Here is a 13,350-nt window from a genome sequence, read left to right as displayed (position 1 = left end):
TCTCCTGGCGATGTCCGGGACGACGCGCCCCCGGCCGCGACGTCCGGCATCCTCACCGGCGCTCCCGTCGCCTGTCCCTCCCCAGCCCTCGTGGCTCCGTCCCCTCCGTCTTCGCCGGCTGCCGTGGCCCCCGTGTCCGGTCCCCCCCGCCCCCGGCTGCGCTAGGTGGATCTGGCCGACGAGCCTCCCTTCCCCCCGCCCGCCTCTCCAGCCGCCACCCCTTGCGCCGCTCCGTGCGGCCCTGCCGGCCCGGTGGGTCAACCCCCCAGGAGCGGGGTTCTGCCACCGGCTCGCGGCCGTCGCGGGTGCAGGCGCTGCCCTTGAGCTCGTCTTGGGCCGATGGCTGCCAAGGCACGGCGTTGAGGGCCGGGGCTGCTCGCCGCCAGCGCGCTCGGACCTTGGGCGTGGCCGGCCGCTCCGAAAGGGGCGCCGCCCGCTCCTCCTGGTGCCGTCCGGTGCTCGGTGCCGGCCCGGTGGCGCCCCCGACGCCGCCCACGGCTCGCTGCAGCCCTGTGCCCTCGCCCCCAGTGCGGCGGCTGTCGCCCTTCCGGCCATTCATCGCTGCCTTCGGCTCCTCCGCGTTCCGTTTCCGGCCCTCCCTCGCTCCATCTCGCCGGTCGCCGGCTCACTTCGGTACCGCGCCGGCGGTGGCGGCGGCGCCTTATGCGGGAGCTGAAACCCTACGCGCGTGCAACCCGTGCTGCCTGTTGGGCCAGGCCCCCTCCGCGCCGGGTGTGTTGGGCCCTGGCCCGGCCCACCCTCGGCTCCCGCCGACCGGGCCTCCCCCCTCAGCTGGATCGGCCCATGGGAGCTGGGCCACCTGGGTGCCCTAGGCCCAGCTCTCTAGTGCCTCGATCTGGCTCCCCAGGGGCCGCCCGATTCCCCCAGTCCCATCGTCCGCCGCCCCTGCTCTTGATCGATCCCCTCTGCTTCCCCTAGTCCCCCTGCATCCCCCCCGCTGCTCACCTCCGTCCCCGCACCCTCCCGGCCAGCGTCCGGTGTGGCTCCTTCTCCCCTGCCCCCCCGCCCCCCTCCTGCGCCTCGGCCCCTGATGCCCCAGGAGTGGGATGATGGCGGCGTGTGGCACAAACGCCACGCCGACGAGCGGTCCGACTGGCGCGATCCTCCTTTGCCATCGCTCGAGGCGCTCCACCGCGAGGACGAGCTGTGTCGCGAGCTTCGTGACCTCCAGGAGAGACGTCGCGCGGACCGCCGCTCCCCGAGCCGCCACGACTCGCGGGGACGATCCCGCTCCCCCCGTCCGGCTGCCTCGGGTGACTGGCGTTCCCGGCGCTGCTCGCCCTCCCCTGCTCCCCGTCGCGCCCGATCTCCCACTCCGCCTCGGTCTTCTCGACCGACCTCTCCGCGCAGTCCCGCCCGGAAGTACATGCCACCTCATGCAGTGGCGTCCGCGCCCTCGTCCGCGGCTGCTGCTCCTGGCGGGGGCCCTGCCCGTGGACGCTCCGGCCCCGCCAAGAAGAAGAAGCGCCACGGCGCAGGGCGGGGCGCCTAGTCTGACCCTACCCCCGGCTCCATGCTCCTCTTCCGCTCCGGGCCCCGTCTCACGCCTTCCCCTCCCTCCGTGCTTCAATTGCGGGGTGGCGGGCCACTCGCAAGTCGAATGGGTCAACCTCCAGTGCTGCTACCTCTGCAAGGATCCGGGGCACCCTGCCCTCCTGTGCCCGGACCGTCCGGTGTTGTCCGAGCTCATGATGTACGGCCACGACATCGAGGGGTTGGGCTTCTTCCACCTCGAGGTCCCTGACGTGCCGCCTCCCTCCCCCTCCCTCCAGGCGGTCGTCACAGTGGTCAACGGGGTGGCCTCCCCGGAGATGATCGAGGCCGAGCTCAACCACCTCTACCGTCGCCAGTGGGACTGGGCGGTCACCCCCACCGCTGGCCACATCTTCATCGTCGTCTTCCCCGACGCCATCAGCTACGGCTACGTGACACATAGTGGCCGGATCATGCTCGCTCTCAACCAACTGGTTGTCGACATCTCTGAGCCGATCCTTGATGCTCAGGCCATGGCCGTTCTTGACACCGCTTGGATTCTTGTGGCCGGCCTCCCTGATATTACGCGCTCTGAGCTCGTCATCCGCCAGATGTCCCGTCTCTTGGGCAAGGTGGTGGTGGTCGATGAGCTCTCTCTGCGCAAAGAGGAGGAGGTCAAGGTCAAGTGTCTCGACTCCGCCAAGCTCCGCACCACCGTCCGTGTTTTCTTCAACGTCTAGGGCTTTGACCCCAGGATCTCCCCCGAGCCTCCCAACCACGTCGGCCGCCCCCGCTTCTTCGACGTCGTCCTCCCTGGTGGCAACCCGGGGGCCGATGGGGACTGCCACGGATGTCACCGTGGCCGCTTCCACCGCTCGGATGAGGGGGGGGGGGGTTCGGAGGACTCCCGCTCCCCGTCCCCCTGGCTCCCTCCTCCTGCCGCCAGGGCAAGGGACGCCAGGCCGCCCTCAGCCAGGCCTTCGGCGGCCCCTCGACTTCTGCGGCGACCTCCTCCGAGGCGAGCGATATCTCCAGCATCGGCCTGGTCGTCTGCACGGCTTCTTCACTGCGCTCTCCCTCCTTGGCTGCTCCCGTCGCGCTGGGACTAGAGTTGGTCCTCCCCTCGGCGGATACTCCGGTCCCCAGTCTGCCCCTGGTCGATCAGGTGGTCTCCCCTGCGGTGGCTGTAGCCCCGATGGCTGACGCCCCTTCCGGCGTCGCCCCCCGTGGCCGCTCAGCCCACCCCCCCGAGGCTCCTCCGACCCTGCTGCCCCCGGCACCGGCTCCGACCCCGTCTCCGCTCCTCCTCTGCTGCTCCGTGTCCGCTCATCTGGCTTCATCAGCGGGGGCCCTGACCACGGATGGGGAGGCTTGGGTAACCACCCCTATGGCCGCCCAACCCCCCTCCATGGTCCGCCGCCTACTCGCGCCAAGGCCGGTCAGCCTCCTCCTCGGTGGTTGTGTCCCGTCGGAGTGCTCGGCTGGATGCGGCGCACCCCGAGGGTAGTCCGGCTCTGCCCATCACCGAGCGGGCAGAGATCCGTGCTGCTGCTCGGAACCTGGAGCCAGGTACGCCTGCTGTTCCCCCTTCAGCTTTGTCTTGTTCCTTCTCTGCTCTTGAGTCGATTCCTCTTGGCAACCTTGCGAAGGTGGCCTCTGACTTGGCGATCATTTTTAGGGGGGAAGTTGGCCCCCCTTAGTCCAGATTGCGGCTATCCGCGCCCGCGAGATCCTTGAAGGGAGGCTCGCGGAGGCCCGTGCGGCTCTCATTCTGCCTCCTGTTCCACCCTCGGCCGGTGAGGCCCCTCCCCCGGCGGCATTGAGGCAGTTACGTGCCCCTCCCTCGGTGGGGGAGGTCGAAATCCGTGGTCGCACTCGCTCCCGCACCGCGTCCCTCTGTTCTCAAAGTGCCTCTCGTGTCCTGGGGTCAAGCAGCCCACCAATGGCGCCTTAATGCGTGCCCTATTCTGGAACATCTGCGGTTTCGGCCATGATGGCCGATGCCGTCAACTCATAGAGTACATGCGTGAGGAACACATTGACATAGTTGCCATCCAAGAAACCATGCGTCTTGAATTCTCTCTCCCTGAGCTTGACTGTCTGAGCTCCCACCTCTTTGCGTGGCATTGGCTCCCTTCTAGTGGTAGTGCCGGCCACTCGGGTGGCATCCTTTTAGGCGTGAAGGATGCCACCTTTGAGGTGGGGAGCATGGACCGGGGAGAATTCCTTGTGAGCATGGAGCTTTTCAAGAGGTCTCTCAACTTCAAGTGGGAGGTCATCATCGTCTACTGGCCGGCAGACCATAGTCGGTCTGCCGCCTTTCTCGAGGAGCTCCACCGGAAGATCTCCGCGGCCTCCCTTCCGGTGGTGGTGGGTGGCGATTTTAACATCCTTCGTGTTGCGGAAGACAAGAGCAATGCTAATGTCTGCTATGCTCGGATGCAAATGTTCAATGACTTCATTGCCGAACTTGGTCTCCGCGAAATTGATAGGATTGGTGCCAGGTTCACCTGGACCAACCGGCAGGCCACCCCGACCCAGTCCGTCTTGGACCGGGTCCTAGTGTCCTGCGAGTGGGACCTCCGCTGCTCCCTTGCCTCCCTTCGTGCCATCACCCGGATTGGCTCGGAGCATGTCCCTCTGCTCCTCTCCTCGGCTGATGAGTGTCCGCCAATCACCCCTCGATTCCGGTTCGAGACCTTCTGGCTCTCCAAAACCGGGTTCATTGATGCGGTTGTCGCTCGGTGGATCGAGGCTCGCGCCCACCCCCACCCCGTCCCCCTCGGCCGTTGACTCGTGGCACTTCTGCGCGAAGCGCGGATGACAGTTCATGAAGGGGTGGGGTGCTAACCTAGGTCGTTACCTCCGGGAGCGCAAGAAGGCGTTGTTATCCGCGATCCAGGCCCTTGACCTGCGCGCTGATGCGGTGGGGCTCTCTCCGGACGAGTGCCTTTGCCGGTATGACCTGGAAGACCAGCTCTCCGTGATTTACACCAATGAGGAGGCTTATTGGCGCCTCCGTGAGACTTAGAAATGGGTCCCGAAGGGCGACACAAATACGGCGTACTTTCAGGCCATTGCCAACGGCCGCCGTAGACGCAACACCATCCCTCTTTTGTGGGATGGTGAGACGGTCCTTCATGACCCTCGCGACATCTGATCCCATGTTGACGGATTCTATAGATCCTTATTCTCTGCCGCTCCTCAGAGCGGCCTCTCTCTTGCCCCCGATTGTTGGGCTGGTCCCCAGTTGGTGTCTGAGTCGGAGAACGCGGCCCTTACGGCCCCCTTCTCCAAGCAGGAGGTCTGGGAAGCCATCAAGGGCATGAACCCCTCCTCAGTGCCTGGTCCGGATGGCCTCCCTGTTAAATTCTTCCAGACCTTCTGGAACATGATTAAACCGGAGGTCATGGCTATCTTCGACGAGTTCTACGTTGGCGCCATTGATCTCGGACGCCTCAACTACGTGATCATCTCTCTCATCCCAAAGGTCCCTGGGGCGTCCGACATCCGTCAATTTCGCCCGATCACTGTCATTAACCTGATCTTCCGGTTACTAGCCAAAGGGTACGCCAATAGGGCGACCCTGCTGGCTGATCGTGTGACACATCCCAACTAGTCGGCCTTCATTATGGGTCGTTACATCCTGGATGGGGTCCTAGTCCTTCATGAAGTCCTCCATGAGGTTCGCACCAAAAACCTCAAGGCGGTATTTCTGAAGATTGACTTCCATAAGGCTTATGACACGGTTAGCTGGCCCTTCCTTCAGGAAGTCCTTCTTCTAAAGGGTTTCGACGGTCGGTGGATCACGAGACTAATGCAAATGGTCACTTGCGGGCGCACGGCCGTTAACATAAACGGTGAGATCGGCCCTTTCTTCCCCACCCTTTGTGGGGTCGGACAAGGTGACCCCTTCTCCCCGTTCTTGTTCAATATGGTCGTCGACGTGCTGGCTTCCATCCTTGATAAGGCGAAAGCCGCGGGCCATATTCGTGGGATTACTCCCCACCACGCCGGTGGCTCCGGGATCTCCATCCTCCAGTATGCTGACGACACTATCATCATGGTCGAAGGCTCGGAGACGGATATCTCCAACCTCAAGTTCCTCCTTCTCTGCTTCCAACAGATGTCGGGCCTCAAGATCAACTTCGCCAAGAGTGATGTGATGGTGATGGGATACTCCCCCGCGGGGCTTTGGCCATCGCCAACAGGCTTAATTGCCGCATGGGTTCCTTCCCCACAACATACCTGTGGACGTCGATTAGTGACTCCCGGCTCACTGTCGCAGACTTGCGCCCCTCCGTGGCCAAGCTCCAAACACGCATCGAGCCATGGCAGGGGAGGTGGCTTTCCAAAGCGGCCCGGACGATCCTCATCAACTCTTCCCTCTCCAGCCTTCTCTTGTTCCTCATGAGTTTCTACAGCCTCCATGAGACCCTTCACAAGGAGGTCGCCAAGGTCCAGTCCCGCTTTTACTAGGCGGGCGACAATGACAAGAAGAAGTATCATATGGTCAGTTGGCCTGACATTTGCAAACCCCGGGAGCAAGGTGGCCTTGGCATCATGTGCTCTAAACGGATGAATATCGCCATACTCTCCCGCTGGCTTTGGCGCATCTCGCAAAGGCATGGTGGCCTTTGGCTGGACATTATCCGGAACAAATACTTGCGCGAACAACCCCTCGCCTTTTGCCAGAAGTCTGGCGGATCTCAGTTCTAGCAGTCGATTGTCCAGCTTCTCCCGGTCCTCCGTAACGGGACCTCCATCTCGGTGGGATCCAGGATATCGACGCTGTTCTAGTTCGATCACTAGGCCGGGGACACTCCCTTTGAGGCTCACTTTCCCGACCTCTTCTCCATCTCCGTTGATCCCATGATCTCTGTGGAAAGGGCCCTTCTTGACTTAGGGCGCCTTGCTTTCTGGCGGGCCTTTGGCCCCATGGAATCCGCCGCGTGGTGTGAGTTGCTTGACTGTGTTGCTCTCCACGAACCGATGGTGGATGGTGGCCCTGACCTGGTGCGTTGGCGCCTTGAGCCTTTGGGCCGATTCTCCACCAAGTCGCTATACATGGACATCGCCCCATCTTCCGCCCCTCTCCCCCTATCGATGGTGTGGTCCATCCGCCTGCCCCTGAAGACCGTATCTTCATGTGGCAATGGATTCACGGTCGGATCCTGTGTGGGGTGGAGGTGCGCAAGGGGAATGGCCCGGGTACGGGCATCTGCCCACTTTGTGGGGTCCTGAAAGACTTGAACCACATTTTCTTCTCCTGTGTATCCGCTCAGTTCCTCTGGAACTGCTTTCGCGAAGCGGTCGGTGGAAATTGGTGCCACACCAACTTCCCTGACCTATTTGCCGAACTCCAGATGTCCCCCGTGACCTCTCGCCACATTTGGTGGCTCGAGATCGGGGTCCTTGCATGGACCCTCTGGACTGTCCGCAATAAGCTTGTGATTCAGTGCACGCCTCTCCGACGGGCTTCTGACGCTCTTTTTGAACACTTGGGTTTCTTGCAGCTTTGGCGGCCGCTTAGCCTCCCTCGAGACCGCGACGCCATCTCAGCCTTCATCGCCGATCTTCTCTCGATGGCCGTCCGCCTGTCGCCGCCGCCCCCGCTGCCGCCTCCAGAACCAGACTAGGCGTTTTCTTCATTCGGCATGTTTTGTTCCTTTATTTTTCTTTGGGCTTGTTGAGCTGTGCCCTCAGCTGAACTTCTGTACTTTGTTGTGGGACCTGGGTTTGTGTGTGTGGACTTGACTTTGTATGTGTGCTCTTTGGCGGTTTGCTTTATTTATAAAGCGGGGCGAAAGCCTTTTTTGGTAATGTTATTGTGAATATGCTTAGTTCATAATCTTTTCTGAAAACTTGAATACTGGCTTTACATATTTACAACAACAAGAGCAAACAGAGTATGTAAAAGTCTTTCTTTATCACTTTCAGTTTATCAACTGAATTGCTTGAGGACAAGCAAAGGTTTAAGCTTGGGGGAGTTGATACGTCTCCGTTGTATCTACTTTTCCAAACACTTTTGCTCTTGTCTTGGACTCTAACTTGCATGATTTGAATGGAACTAACCCGGACTGACGCTGTTTTCAGCAGAATTGCCATGGAGTTATTTTTGTGTAGAAATAAAAGTTCTTGGAATGACCTGGAAATCAATGGAGAATTATTTTGGAATATATAAAAAATACTGGAAGAAGAATACATGTCAGGGGGGCCTCCACCTGTCCACGAGGGTGCGGGGCGCGCCCCCTGCCTCGTGGGCCCCCTGACGCTTCACCAACCTCAACCTTGACTCCATATATTCACTTTAGGGGAGAAGAAACCAGGGAGAATGATTCATCACGTTTTATGATACGGAGCTGCCACCAAGCCCTAAACTCTCTCGAGAGGGCTGATCTGGAGTCCGTTCCGGGCTCCGGAGAGGGGAACCCATTGCCATCGTCATCATCAACCATCCTCCATTACCAATTTCATGATGCTCACCGACGTGCGTGAGTAATTCCATCATAGGCTTGTTGGACGGTGATGGGTTGGATGAGATTTATCATGTAATCGAGTTAGTTTTGTTAGGGTTTGATCCCTAGTATCCACTATGTTCTGAGATTGATGTTGCTATGACTTTGCTATGCTTAATGCTTGTCACTAGGGCCCGAGTGCCATGATTTCAGATCTGAACCTATTATGTTTTCATCAATATATGAGAGTTCTTGATCCTATCTTGCAAGTCTATAGTCACCTACTATATGTTATGATTCGGCAACCCCGAAGTGACAATAATCGGGACCACTCCCAGTGATGACCGTAGTTTGAGGAGTTCATGTATTCACTATGTGTTAATGCTTTGGTCCAATACTCTATTAAAAGGAGGCCTTAATATCCCTTAGTTTCCAATAGGACCCCGCTGCCACAAGTGGGTAGGACAAAAGATGTCATGCAAGTTCTTTTCCATAAGCATGTATGACTATATTCGGAATACATGCCTACATTACACTGATGAACTGGAGCTAGTTCTCTGTCACCCTAGGTTATGACTGTTACATGATGAGCCACATCTGGCATAATTCTCTGTCACTGATCCATTGCCTACGAGCTTTCCATATATTGTTCTTCGCTTATTTACTTTTTTGTTGCTATTGTTATCATCACTACAAAACACCAAAAATATTACTTTTGCTACCGTTAACTTTTACCACCATTACCACTACTATCATATTACTTTGCTACTGAACACTTTGCTGCAGATATTAAGTTTCCAGGTGTGGTTGAATTGAAAACCCAGCTGCTAATACTTGAGAATATTCTTTGGCTCACCTTTTCTGTCATACATGTACATCCATGACGATTTTATGACAGAATCAAGATAGTCCTACCTATGCTGTCATAGAAATGTGTTACATCCATTGTGCATCATGTTTTCTTACTGTTTTTATAATGTTTTTATCCATAATAATACTTTTTGGAGTAATTCTAATGCCTTTTCTCTCATAATTTGCAAGGAACACATCAAGAGGGAGAATTTCGACAGCTAGAAATCTGGACCTGGAAAAGCTACGTCAGACCACCTATTTTGCACAACTCCAAATAAGCTGAAACTTTACAGAGAATTTTTATGGATTATTTAAGAAATACTGGAGCCAATAAACACCAGAGGGGGCCACCAGGCCCCCCAAGCGTGCCCTGGTGGGTTGTGACCTCCGCGGCCCACCTCCGGTGCCCATCTTCTGGTATATAAGTCATTTTGACCTAGAAAAAACTCAAAGGAGGACTTTGGGGATGAAGTGCCGCCGCCTCGAGGCGGAACTTGGGCAGGAGCACTTTTGCCCTCCGGCAGAGCGATTCCACCGGGGGAACTTCCCTTCTGGAGGGGGAAATCATAGTCATCATCATCACCAACAACTCTCCCATCTTCGGGAGGGCAATCTCCATCAACATCTTCAATGACACCATCTCCTCTCAAATCCTAGTTCATCTCTTGTGTGCAATCTTGTTACCGGAACTATAGATTGGTACTTGTGGGTGACTAGTAGTGTTGATTACATCTTGTAGTTGATTACTATATGGTTTATTTGGTGGAAGATTATATGTTTAGACCTATTATGCTATTTAATACTCCTCTGATCATGAACGTGTTTATCATTTTTGAGTAGTTACTTTTGTTCTTGAGGTCACGGGAGAAATCATGTTGCAAGTAATCATGTGAACTTGATATGTGTTTGATATTTTGATAGTATGTATGTTGTTATTCCCTTAGTGGTGTCATGTGAACGTCGACTACATGACACTTCACCATATTTGGGCCTAAGGGAATGCATTGTGGAGTAGCAATTAGATGGTGGGTTGCGAGAGTGGCAGAAGCTTAAACCCTAGTTTATGTGCTATTTCGTAAGGGACCAACTAGATCCAAAAGTTTAATGCTATGGTTAGAATTTATTCTTAATACTTTTCTCGTAGTTGCGGATGCTTGCGGGAGGGTTAATCATAAGTAGGAGATTTGTTCAAGTAAGAACAACACCTAAGCACTGGTCCACCCACATATCAAATTATCAAAGTAGCAAACACAAATCAAACCAACATGATGAAAGTGACTAGATGAAATTCCCGTGTACCCTCAAGGATGCTTTGCTTATCATAATAGACAGTTTCGGACTGCCCTTTGCCTCAAATGGATTGGGCTACCTTGATGCAATTTTGTTACTATTATCTCCCCTTTCTCGTTACAAATTATCTTGCTATCAAACTACTCGATACTTACAATTTCAGGACTTCCAGACAATACCTTACCAGAAACTGCTTGTCATTTCCTTCCGCTCCTCGTTGGGTTCGACACTCTTACTTATCAAAAAGAGCTACAATTGATCCCCTATACTTGTGGGTCATCATGGCTATTTTATGGCGCTGTTCCTGGGGAGTGAAGCGCCTTTGGTAAGTGGAATTTGGTAAGGAAACATTTATATAGTGTGCTGAAATTTATTGTCACTTGTTACATATGGAAAACAATCCTTTGAGGAGTTTGTTAGGGGTATCTTCACCTCGCCCGGAACCACAATTATCTACCCCTCAACCTACTGCACCTACTGAAAATATTGAATATGACATTCCTTCGGTTATGATAGAACAACTGCTAGCTAATCCTTATGCAGGAGATGGAACTGAACATCCTGATATACACTTGATATATGTGAAACAAATTTGTGGATTGTTTAAGCTTCCAGGTTTACCCGTAGATGAAGTTATGAGAAAGGTTTTCTCTTTATCTTTGAAGTTCAAAGCGTTGGCATGGTATGGGCTATGTGATGATATTGGATTATGGAATTGGAATCGATTGAAGTTGGAGTTCCACCAAAAAAATATCCTATGCATCTAGTGCATCATGATCGGAATTATATATATAATTTTTGGCCTCGTGAAGGAGAAAATATCACTCTAGCTTGGGGGATGCTTAAGTCAATAATATATTCATGCACCAATCATGAGCTCTCAAGATAAATTATTATCCAGAATTTTTATGCTCGACTTTCTCGTAATGATCAAACCATGCTTGATACTTCCTGTGCTGGTTCATTTATGAAGAAGACTATTGAATTCCGGTGGGTTCTTTTTGAAAGAATTAAACGCAACTCTGAAGATTGGGAACTCGACGAAGGTAAAGAGTCAGGCATTAAACTTAAGTATGATTGTGTTAAATCTTTTATGGATACCGATGCTTTTCAAAAGTTTAGCACTAAATATGGACTTGACTCTAAGATAGTAGCCTCCTTTTGTGAATCATTTGCAACTCATGTTGAACTCCCTAAGGAGAAGTGGTTTAAATATCACCTACCTATTAAAGAAGAAATTAAAGAACTAGTACCAGTCAAAGAGGAAACTATACTTTATAATGTTGATCCAGTTGTTCCTTCTGCTTATATTGAGAAACCACCTTTTCCTGTTAGGATTAAGGAACATGCTAAAGTTTCAACTGTGGTTAACAAAAGCTATATTAGAACACCTAAACCTGATGAACAAATTAAAGTTGAACCTAGTATTCCTATTGTTAAAGATCTCTTAGAAGAAGATATGGATGGGCATGTTATTTACTTCTGTGAAGAAGCTGCTAGAATTGCTAAACCAGATAAAAGAGATAAACATAGACCTGTTGTTGGCATGCTTGTTATTTCAGTTAAAATAGGAGATTACTCTTATCATGGTTTATGTGACATGGGTGCTAGTGAGTGCTATTCCATACTCTTTATATGAAGAAATCATGAAAGAAATAACACCTGCTGAGATAGAAGAAATATATGTTACTGTTAAACTTGCTAATAGAGACACCATATCACCAATTGGGATTGTTAGAGATGTTGAAGTCTCGTGTCGGAAAATAAAATACCCTACTGATTTTCTTGTTCTTGGTTCCCCACATGATGACTTTTGTCCCATTATCTTTGGTAGATCTTTCTTGAATACAGTTAATGCTAAGATATATTGTAAGAAACAAACTGTCGGTGTTAGCTTTGGTGATGAGTCTCATGAGTTTAATTTTTCCAAGTTTAGTAGAAATCATCATGAAAAAGAATTGCCTAGTAAGATGAATTAATTATTCTTGCTTCTATTGCTGTTCCACCTACTGATCCTTTAGAACAATATTTGCTAGACCTTGAAAATGATTTACATATGCATGAAAGAAATGAAATAGATAAGGTTTTCTTTGAACAATGTCCTCTGCTTAAACACAATTTGCTTATTGAAACTCTGGGAGGTCCTCCTCCACCTCAAGGCGATCCTGTGTCTGAATTAAAACAATTGCCAGACACTTTGAAATATGCTTATCTCGATGAAAAGAAGATATATCCTGTTATTATTAGTGCTAACCTTTCAGAACATGAAGAAGAAAGATTATTGAAAGTTCTAAGGAAACATCGGGCTGCTATTGGATATACTCTTGATGATTTAAAGGGCATAGGTCCCACTCTATGTCAGCACAAAATTAATATGGAACCTGATGCTAAACCCATTGTTGATCACCAACGTTGGTTGAATCCAAAAATGAAGGAAGTGGTAAGAACGGAAATCTTAAAGCTTCATTGTGTCCCTAAGAAAGGAGGTATTACTGTTGTTCCTAATGATAAAAATGAACTTATTCCACAGAGAATTGTTACAGGCTATAGAATGGTAAGTGATTACAGAAACTAAGCAAAGCAACTAGAAAAGATCATTACCCCTTGCCTTTTATTGATCAAATTCTTGAAAGATTATCTAAGCACACACACTTTTGCTTTCTAGATGAATACTCTGGCTTTTAACAAATACCTGTCTCTCAACCTGGTCAAGAAAATACTACCTTTACTTGTCCTTTTGGAACTTATGCTTATAAACGTATGCCTTTTGGTTTATCTAATGCACCTGCTACCTTCCAAATATGTATGATTGCTATATTCTCTGATTTTTGCGAAAAGATTGTTGAGGATTTCATGGATGACTTTTCTATTTATGGGAAGTCTTTTGATGATTGTGACAAAACCCGGTATCATCATAGATGTGGTGGGCTCCTATTTCTATGACAAAAAATCATGAAAGAAAATGGGCTTTTTGTCCTGGGCGGGCCGGAGATGCCGCTGCATGACATTCTTTGGGCCGTCCATGACGGAAAAAACCATGGTAGAAGCGAGGGCGAGGAAAATATCAGGGAGTTCTCGGTTACAGTGGGTGGTCGGGGGCCGAGCGATGCACGTTTCTCTCGTACGTACACGCGTGTGTGTGAGGCATTGGGATCTAATTGAACCCAAGCAATTGCACTAGCTACGTTACTGAACCTAAGCGATCGATCCCTTCCTGTTAACTGAACTCAAGTGATTCCTTCGCTACTGCTGCTAA

General features: G+C 52.1%; 1 pseudogene; it reads left to right on the top strand.

Moving 5' to 3' along the window:
- The first annotated feature begins 1,070 nt into the window (after window positions 1-1,070).
- Window positions 1,071-3,001, top strand: LOC147984804 (uncharacterized; annotated as a pseudogene).
- Window positions 3,002-13,350: the final 10,349 nt, after the last annotated feature.

This window comes from Triticum urartu, chromosome 2A (assembly GCF_056163025.1).
Source record: "Triticum urartu cultivar PI428250 chromosome 2A, HENAU_Tu73, whole genome shotgun sequence".
In the NCBI taxonomy this organism is placed as follows: domain Eukaryota; kingdom Viridiplantae; phylum Streptophyta; class Magnoliopsida; order Poales; family Poaceae; genus Triticum; species Triticum urartu.
This window is presented reverse-complemented; position numbering and strand designations above follow the sequence as displayed.